This window comes from Colius striatus, chromosome 9 (genome assembly GCF_028858725.1).
Source record: "Colius striatus isolate bColStr4 chromosome 9, bColStr4.1.hap1, whole genome shotgun sequence".
NCBI lineage: Eukaryota > Metazoa > Chordata > Aves > Coliiformes > Coliidae > Colius > Colius striatus.
In genome coordinates, this window is record NC_084767.1 from 568,383 (window position 1) to 577,310 (window position 8,928).

Genomic DNA, 8,928 nt, shown 5'->3' on the forward strand with positions numbered 1-8,928 from the left:
GGAGCTGGTGCCAGGCAGGCGGTACAGGCGCAGCAGGGCTGCGAGCACGGCGCGGTGCCGGCAGGAGCGGGAAGCGCCGCGACACCCCTAGCTGTTACTTTTCTGATTTAATGAGCCTCGGCTGCTCTCTGTGAACGTGCCGGCGCCCTTCGGAGCTGCCAGCTCCGTAACTGGGGCAGCGCTTCGGGCCCCGTCGCCAGCGTCTCTCGAAGGTGAGAGGAAGTTCGTACGAGCAGCCGGTTTGCTGGCTTGGAGAGGCACCGGGCTGAGAACAGTGGGAATACTACCGAGCTGACACGTGGGGCTCCTCCTACGCTTGGCAGGGAGGGAAGGCTTAAAAGCATAATTTACACAGGGATAAAAAAGCAGCGTCTTTGTGCCAGTTGGCTCAGAGGCAGCGAGGTACAGCAGGGAAAACACAATTTAGTTTGGTGGGTTTGCCATCTCTCCAGTCGAGACTGGCTGGTAATTGCTGCTTTTTACCACTTCTAGGTGAATTGCACTTTAAGGAGTGCGATTCCTACAGTGCCCTGATATGCAAGTTGTGGAGCAGTAGTTTTTTTCGTGAGGTGTTTCTGAAGAGCTGTGGGATTGCTGGCAGTGAGGCCAAGCATGACCCCAGGGAATGAGATGGTGTTTCCTCGCTGCTTGGATACAGTTTACCCAGGGTCCGGGTGCTGCACTTCCCAAATGCACCCCGTGCCATGGTCATGAATCCTTGAGCATTCCACCACTGATGATGAGGAGATGCCCAAAGTGCAAGATACCCTGGAAGTATTTGGAGACCTGGGTAATCCTCCATGGCTCAGGTCAGTGTTTAGAAAATTCTGAGGTTTTCCCATTTCTACCCATTTAAGGAGAGAAAATATCCTGATATTTTTCCCTGACATTGTAAGAATGGGAGTGGGAGGGAACAATGTGCAAGGTACATGATGTGCAGAAGCCATGGTGGCTCCTGATGTGCAACAGCAGGGCCAAAAACATTTGGACCTTAATAGCCACAGAAGACCTTTCTTATGAGGGGATTTCTTTCACTGGCTGATTGATTTGCCTTCCTTCCCTCTACTATTTGTCATATGTAAATATATTTTAAGGAAAAATGTATTTCTAGGGCCCCAGATCCCACCATGTGTCCATAAATGGTTGTTTTGGTAAGTGCTGCAAAGGGCAGGGGTCCCAGACAGTTGGTGAATATTGCACCGATCCTGTTTTCACATGGCAGCAAAAGCCCTTCCAAAGCAGGAGAGGAGCCACGTCTAGCACTTGCTTAGAAATTAGCTTTGGGTCCCATCATTATCAAAGTCCAAGGACACATGCTCTCTAATTTACTGTTACAGCCACGGAGCGCTTCTATTGCAAGATTAAAGAGGGTTAAAGGCAGCTGAGAGAGGAACTTCAGAAAGATGGCAGCAATGCAAGCTTCTCCTGCTCCTGCAGCTCAGCACAGCCCATCTGTAGCACTGCAGACACCTATGTCTTCTTGCGTGACAAGGGCCAAACAATTGGGATAATTGCTCTCCCAGCAATACACCAACGATGTACATTTAGGTTTCAATTAATTTACTGGCTCTAAATGAACTGCCTCCTATTGCTTTCAGCAATCAAGTCTTGTTAATTGAAAATAGCGTTTATCTTATCTCTAGGAGAAGGCTGGACAAAAGTAGGGCAACAAAATCCAATGTGAAGGTAGCACCAAGGGAAAGAAAGAGGAGGAAAATGAAGCCAAGAGAAGAGAGCAGCCAGGGTGGCTGAGGGAAAAAGCTCAGTCTGTTTTTTTCTTGATTACTTCAATGTTTTCAGCGTGTCTGGATTTGGAAGGGCTTTTCTTTTCACCCAGACTCACGTGGTCGCACTTCCAGCTGGTGTGGTCAAGGAGACACTTGCTCATGCTGCAAGAGCTCATGAACACAAGCCTCAGCCTCGCTGCTCCCTCTGACATCTCAGTGCTGGCAGAGGCTGCCGGGGCACAGAGCGAGTAGCTCACACTGGGGTAAAACAGAGCACAAGCAGTCGAGTTTAATACATTTTCTTGGGTGACAGGTGAACCCCAAGTAGTTGTTCATCCCATCTTTGTTTTCATGGGGGTAGCCATGCTCTTGGGGAAAGCAGCTGAAATGTCAAAAGTGTCTTGAAAGTCAAACGACACCAAAAACCCACCTCCTGCTTCATTTCCCAAGGGAAGCCCTTTAAACAGAAGATTGCCAGCCACACTATACTGTTTGAAGAATGATCCCAGTTTCTTATCTTTAAGTTACAAAGTAAGTCCTTAAGACACAAGATCATTTTTTTCTCTTTCTTGGTCTGATTACTTAAACACCCTCTGTGAGTTTCCCACCAATTGAACCTAATGTTATCTCATACACACAGTCATCATCTCATTAAAGGGAAATCAGAGAAACTGACTTTAATAATTTTTAACACCCTGTGTGAAAAATCCAGCAATTAAAGCTTCCTGCCCCTGGACCTTTGAAAGCGACACATGGCAAATCCCCTTCAGACTTTAATAAAGTGCTGCTCATCAAAGGACTGTGACATGCAGGGGTAGGAGATGAGGCAGGGGAAGGAAAGAAATAGGAGCATCAAGACTTAAAGAGACTGAAAGACAAAAGATGACTCTATTTTTCACTCTTCTTCCAGAAACTGAGGAGAGAATGAGCATCGTTAGAAGGAGACCAATAAGCCCAACTCACCCTGGAGGAAAGGCTCTGGGGTGCGTTGCAGGATCAAGGTGGGTCAAAGCAGGCAGCACCAGGCACACATCACTACACAGAGACACTCAGAGAATAGTATTTACTCTCCAAGTAGAGTTCCACAATGTTGTTTGTTGTTGTTGCCGATCTCAAAGGACAAAATATTCTGTAGCAGAGCAGCAGGTGGATGCCAGGCAAGACCATGGACCAGGCTGGCTGCTCCTCTGTAGATCTTCTGGGAAAGCATCCTAGAGATAAAGTCATCTTCCTCACCACCCACTGATCACAATCACTTGAGGGCAAATTATTCCTAGTATTGTCTTTCTAGAGAAAGGATTTGGGGATGTCATGGATAAGAAGAAACAGATGTCACTGCTGAAGCTTGGTCAGTGGGAAGGAGATGTACTAACCAGGTATCCCATTTCCCTGTAATCAGATAGGAATCCCTCAGGATATCTTGGTCCTTCTGAAACCTTGAACAGGTTTTCTGAGCTCTCAATGACCTGATACTCCTGGTCAGTTGTACAACAAAGGTGATTATCTTCATCTCCATTTCCTTATGGCTTGTTTCTAAAGTGCATAAAGCAGCACAAACCTCTTGGATGAAAGGCATAAAGCATCTCTGTTGTTTTTATGACTTAGACTCTGACATCTCTTGACCTGAGGCTAAGATATTTCTGGGTTTTTTTCTTTCCATTCCACTCCTTTATTATCTGGTTCTTTCAGGATGGCAAAAAGTGGTGCATTAAAGAGATCCTACAAGTGAAAACACTGAGTTTGTGCACAGACAGGTGAAACACAAGCAGGGAGGAATTGATGATGACTGGAACTCATTAACATGAAAATCCTCAGGTGACTCGTAAGGTTTCTCCTCTGAGTCTGCTGGAATGATAACACCACTGGCAGTGGCTTTTCCAGAAAAGGAATATCCAACCAGGGACTATTGGTTTGATTGGATTGCAGTGAAGCTTCACATTAGGCCTGAAACTCAATAGGTGGAGCCAACAGAGGTTTGCTAGAACACCAAGACAGGAGAGTGTGTAATGCAGCTTGGCTTTTGCTCAGAACAAAAGCCAGGTGAGGTGAGTTGCAAGCTGAAAATACACAGTGTAATTGGTGGAAGAACATGAGGCACTTGCTCTGGGTAGGCTGAGGAACTCAAAGTGATGCACAGCAATTGAAAAAAATAGGGCTCAAAGTAGGTTCTGGATAGGTAACTGGGACAACATTGCTTCTTCCCTTCCAGATGGACAATGTCTCCATGGACAATGCTTGGTAGCCATATGAAGAAGCATTGCTGTCTCTGTTTGCCTCCATGGAGCACAGAAACATCACAGGAAGGCTCTTGTTGACCCAGCCTTCTTGGAGTACACAAACTTCTCATTATTCTGACGTCATATAGTTCCTGTGACTATTTCTTCCATCCCCGTCTTTCCTGTTACACGTTTCCCTTCCAGGAGGCCTGATCTCACTGGGAGGGACTGTGCTTCTCTGTCAAAAGGAGAGATCTCCAGGCAGGTCCCTGGTGTGATGGGCACCCAGCTCACACGGTCTCCTGGTGTTGTTTCCTGACAGACGTCTAGTTCTTGCCATCTAGTGTCCATTTGTGTTTAGGATTCCATTTTATCCAAGATTCAAGCAATATTTGTGCCTCTTAGTCTTTAGGGAGAATACTCCTTCTACCCATCTGGCCTTTGTTGATGCTGAGGTTGAAGAGGATAGGTCATTTTTGCTGACAATAGCCCCCTCCATGTGCTTGCAGAAGCAAAACGTTGTGCATGTGTGTTTGTGAAGGGAGTGAGAGGGCACATTTCTCCAGTGGGATCTTTAAGCCTTTGCTAAAAAGCTGCCCTGCAGCTCATAGGCATGCAAAGCTTGTGCAAACCACTTAGATGCCATGTCCCAACCAGCAGCTCTACACTGGGGACAAAATCCAGGAGCAGAGCCCGTGTAGGGCAGCACAATTTACTCCCCTCTCCACCTAATCCCAGCCCCTCACACCCTGTTTGTGACCTCCATTCCTGGTGCTTCCCAGCAAACACTGCCCTGCAGCACCAGCTTACCCAAGTAGGACAAAGCCAGGAAGGGTCCCTGCCTGCTTGGCAGATGTTACCAGGTGGCCTGGGCCCTTCCTATGCCATAAAAAGACCACTTTAGGAAGAGCTTTTGTTCTGGCTTTGCCATTTCAGCAGTTACTCACCAGTCCACATTAGCAGGCACGAGGGATGCTCGGCACCAGTCACACTGTGTCCTGTGCTGTCATTGTCTTTGGCTTCAGATTCAGACCAGCAGTCCAAGCATGTCAGGTCTCCTGTCCTCCAGCCCTCTCTCAACACGAGCCTTTCCTTATCAGGGAAAAATAGTCCACAGGCCCTGCTCTGGCCCCCAGGACTGCAGTTCTTCTGTGACTACAGCAGAGTTTCATTTCCAAGGCAATTTATTTTTGGGCAAAAAGCAATCTCAGCAGCCCAAGCTGCTGCCTGCCTGCAGCATCCCACATCAGAGCAGCCCCTCTGCTAATCAGCTGCTGGGAGAAATGCAGCTGGGAGCCCCGGGCAGGCAGAGGGACCAGGGACTGCAGGAAGGCGAGGTGTTTGATGTTGACTTCATTTATTTATTCAGCAGCCACCATCTCTATGAGAGTCCCTTTCTGTGGAGGAGCGATAAGCTGCTCTCGGCTCCCACTTGCCCACCCTTGCTGGCTCCATTTTCTGCCAGGCACCATCTCGTTAGCATGCACCAAAAAGCCCCTGCATACATCCCTGCCAGGCTCTCCTCTCTGCCCTGCCTCCAAAATGCTGCTGGCATGCCATGGAAACAGCCAACAGAGCTGCCAGCCTCAGCAGAGTGTGCCAGGGAGAGGGACGGCTCCAGACATTCCCCAGGAACCCACAAGACAGGGATACAACTCTAGAATAAAATCCCCACTGCCCTTGTCACAGCTGGGCTGGGTATGGTGTGGTATGCAAAGCAATTTAAGTATGTATAATTAGCTTACTTACACAGTGATGATTTGCAGCTGAAGGTCAAAGATATGCATCTGAGGCTGCACCGGGGGTGACTGAGGGCTGAGCCAAACAGGCCCCGTGTTTGAGCCTCCTTTCCCCTCGTCATGGGTGGGAGAAACTGGCTAGGCATGGACTCTGCATGGGGGCTTTCACCTCTCTTTGTGGTGCAGCTTGTCCTCAGTTGTGCCTTGCCTCTGCTCTTCCATGCTACTGCTCGCAGTGCCCTGGTCCTCACCACTGCTCCCATCCATGCCCGAATCTCATCGCTCTGCCGGGGTTTGGGCAGCAGTGGCAGGTCCCTTGGGGCAGAGCACTGCCAGGTGATGCTCCTGCATCCCAAATGCCCCGTGCTGTGATGCTTCCAGCCATCCCACCCCTCCTCCCAGCCCACAGGGGGTTTGGTAGCACTTCCCATCTCAGCAGCAGGCTCAGCGTGCTGATAGTCGGAGGGGAGGGGAAAGCTGTTTATCCAGCAGTACCTAGCAGGGCAGGAGGATGCTATCGCCCAGGCAACAATTTTATTTGTCTCATCAAATACATGCCAGGCAAGTCACAGCAGAGCCTTTCCTGTGGGGCAGGCCGACACCAAGGGGCCACTGCTTAACATGCACAGGCTCGTTGCCTGTGACAGGATGCTGGAGCTACAAAATCATCCCTTTGGTTGCTGCAAACCCAAGCCCAGCAACCCTCCTGTGTAATCAGGAGCTCGGGGCTGCATGCACAAGCCCTGTGCTGGCAGTAGCTGGGCTCTCATCCCAGCTTGGCCACAGAGCTGCTGGTTGCCCCCGGGTAAATGGCCTCGCTTTCACAGTGGCACATGGGAAAGGGCTGGAGAGGCCACAGCTCCTCCTCAGAGAGCTATAATTAATATTTGGAAGCTGCTGGCTGCTCTGGCAATCTCAAGCTATCCACGTTGTGCCTGTGCCACTCATATCCCTCTCCTCCTGTTTTGTAGAGGATATTATTATCTACATTAATTACATGCTGCAGTGCACTTAAAATAGGGAGGAGAAGGGAGGAATGACCAGTGCTTTCCCACCATGGGAAAGCAAAATGCTACATTTTGTACTTGTTGAAAGTGAAAAAAAAACCTCAAAAATCTTTCATTTTGCAAAGTGTGAGATGCATTACTAATGACACAATTATTTTGTTCCATGGCGCTTGCAACACAGAACTTGGAGTGATTTCAGCAAATTCTGGTGTTGAGGAAAGAATGACTTGGGTTGTTGGTTTTTTTTAAAGGACTAAATTAAGCACTCTTCCTTTGTAAGAATTTTTTTCTTGAGTTTCTAGGATATTTCTCTCGTAACCCTTCTTAAGATAAAAGGAGCAGAGCTTTTGTGCATTAGCAGTACACTGGGGTCAGTGTGGACCCTGAGAAAAGGAAGGGGCTGCGCTGGCACTGCTCTCTGCCCACCTCCCACCACCTCATGTAACATTTGAGCCCCTTTCTCTCAAGAGGCTGAGAGGCAGCGAGTCACTCTCTTCCCCTGGAGAGATAGTCCCGTGAAGGCCAGATGACGCTTTACATGCAAAACTCGTACTGTACTCTATATAGGCGCCAACAAATAATGCAACACTAACGCATAGAATGGGAGCAGCTCCTGCTCTGGGAGAACACAGTGGAGTGATACAGGTGCTCCAGCAGTCCCATACAAAGCCTGGGCAGAGGAAAGGAGAAGGACAATGTGCATTTGCACCCAGTGAGAGGGACGGTGGTGGAGATGGACTGTCACAGATCAGTTCCTTTAACCAAACACTCCCAGACAGGACGATTTTGTGGGTCTTTGAATTTAGAGGCCCCAATCATTCTCCTGGGGTGAGAGGTGGGATAGCCCCAGCTCTGCAGTGCTGGGCTGCAGTGTGTCCTTTCATGGCTGCTCTGTGCAAGCCTCCACCCTTCATCACCCTCCCATCACATCTTGGGCAGACAAACTCAATGTAATACAGCCATAAAACTAGTGACACTGAAAATATCTCCATGGACTACTTTCTGTGCAGTTCTCCCTTGTCACTCTCCCACCAGCACCATCACACACATAAAAATTGAATTGCTGGACCAGAGTCAAGCCTCTCCCCCAGCTCTGCCCTGAGCTGAGAATGGACCTGGCAGCACACGAGAGCAGCACAGACGAGCGAGAGCGATCTGGCTCAGCTCAGCTCGGCTCAGCAGGTGAGCACAGGTGTTTGGAAAACTAACCACTTCAAGAACAGAAGAAAAAAAGTCTGTTTCTGTGAGATTGATCTGCTGGCACCAGCTGAGTGGTCAGCTGGACTTCTAGGAGAGAGGCAACAAACAGCAAATTAGAAGATGTCAGCCCGCTGAGATTTCAGACAAATTAGGAAAGGAAGCGGCGATGTTGCTGCACTGTTCCTTTCAGCAGCTGCTGCCCAGGCTAAGCCAGCTCCTGCAAGCCAGCACATGCCTCTGCTGCAGTGCAGTGGCCAGTGGCCATGTGCTAAGGCAAAGGAGCCAGTGGCCTGGTGGGAGCTGCCACCAAAGCACCCCATGAGGATGCTGCACTCTCTCCCTGCAGCACTAGGCTAGCAGCAACCACTGGGGAACCTTTAAGCTGGTCTGTTCCTCCCAACAGCCAAAATTTGCCTTCCTGACAATTAAGTATATTTTTAAAGCAAGCTTGAAGCTCTTTCTGCTTTTCTTAGAAGGCTTTGAAATACCAGATGCCAGCAGCCCGTGTCCAGGAGCACCAGGCAGGCTCTGTGCACACTTTGGCCAGTGTGAGCACATGTGGTGAACCATTCTTCTGCCACAGCCTGCTTTCAAAGTAGAACTTCTGCATCCACTCAGCAGGATGCCTGAGCAGCATCCCTGTTAACCTGTGCAGCCCAAAGATAGATCTGGATTTCCCTTAATGCCCTCCAGTTCCACCTAGCTGTGATGTTTCTAAATCTTCCTTTTCCTGAGGGCACGATATTCCTCACTGTGCAACTGAAGAAGAGTTGTATTTAGAAACATCTGCTCCCATGGGAGGTCAGTGGGTCAAATAACATGAGTTGCCTTCACAGACAGTGATGCTCTGATGGTAGATTTTTACACCAATGCACAATATTTCAGTAACTGTTGTTTAGCTGCACTAAGAAGTATCTGAGCACCCCATGGAAACTCCATCTTTATCCCCAAAATGCTGACCTAACACACGCTTTAAACTCTGATCTCAAAGGAATGATGTTCCCAATGCTTTTGTCCACCAAAACAGATATTGCTGAAA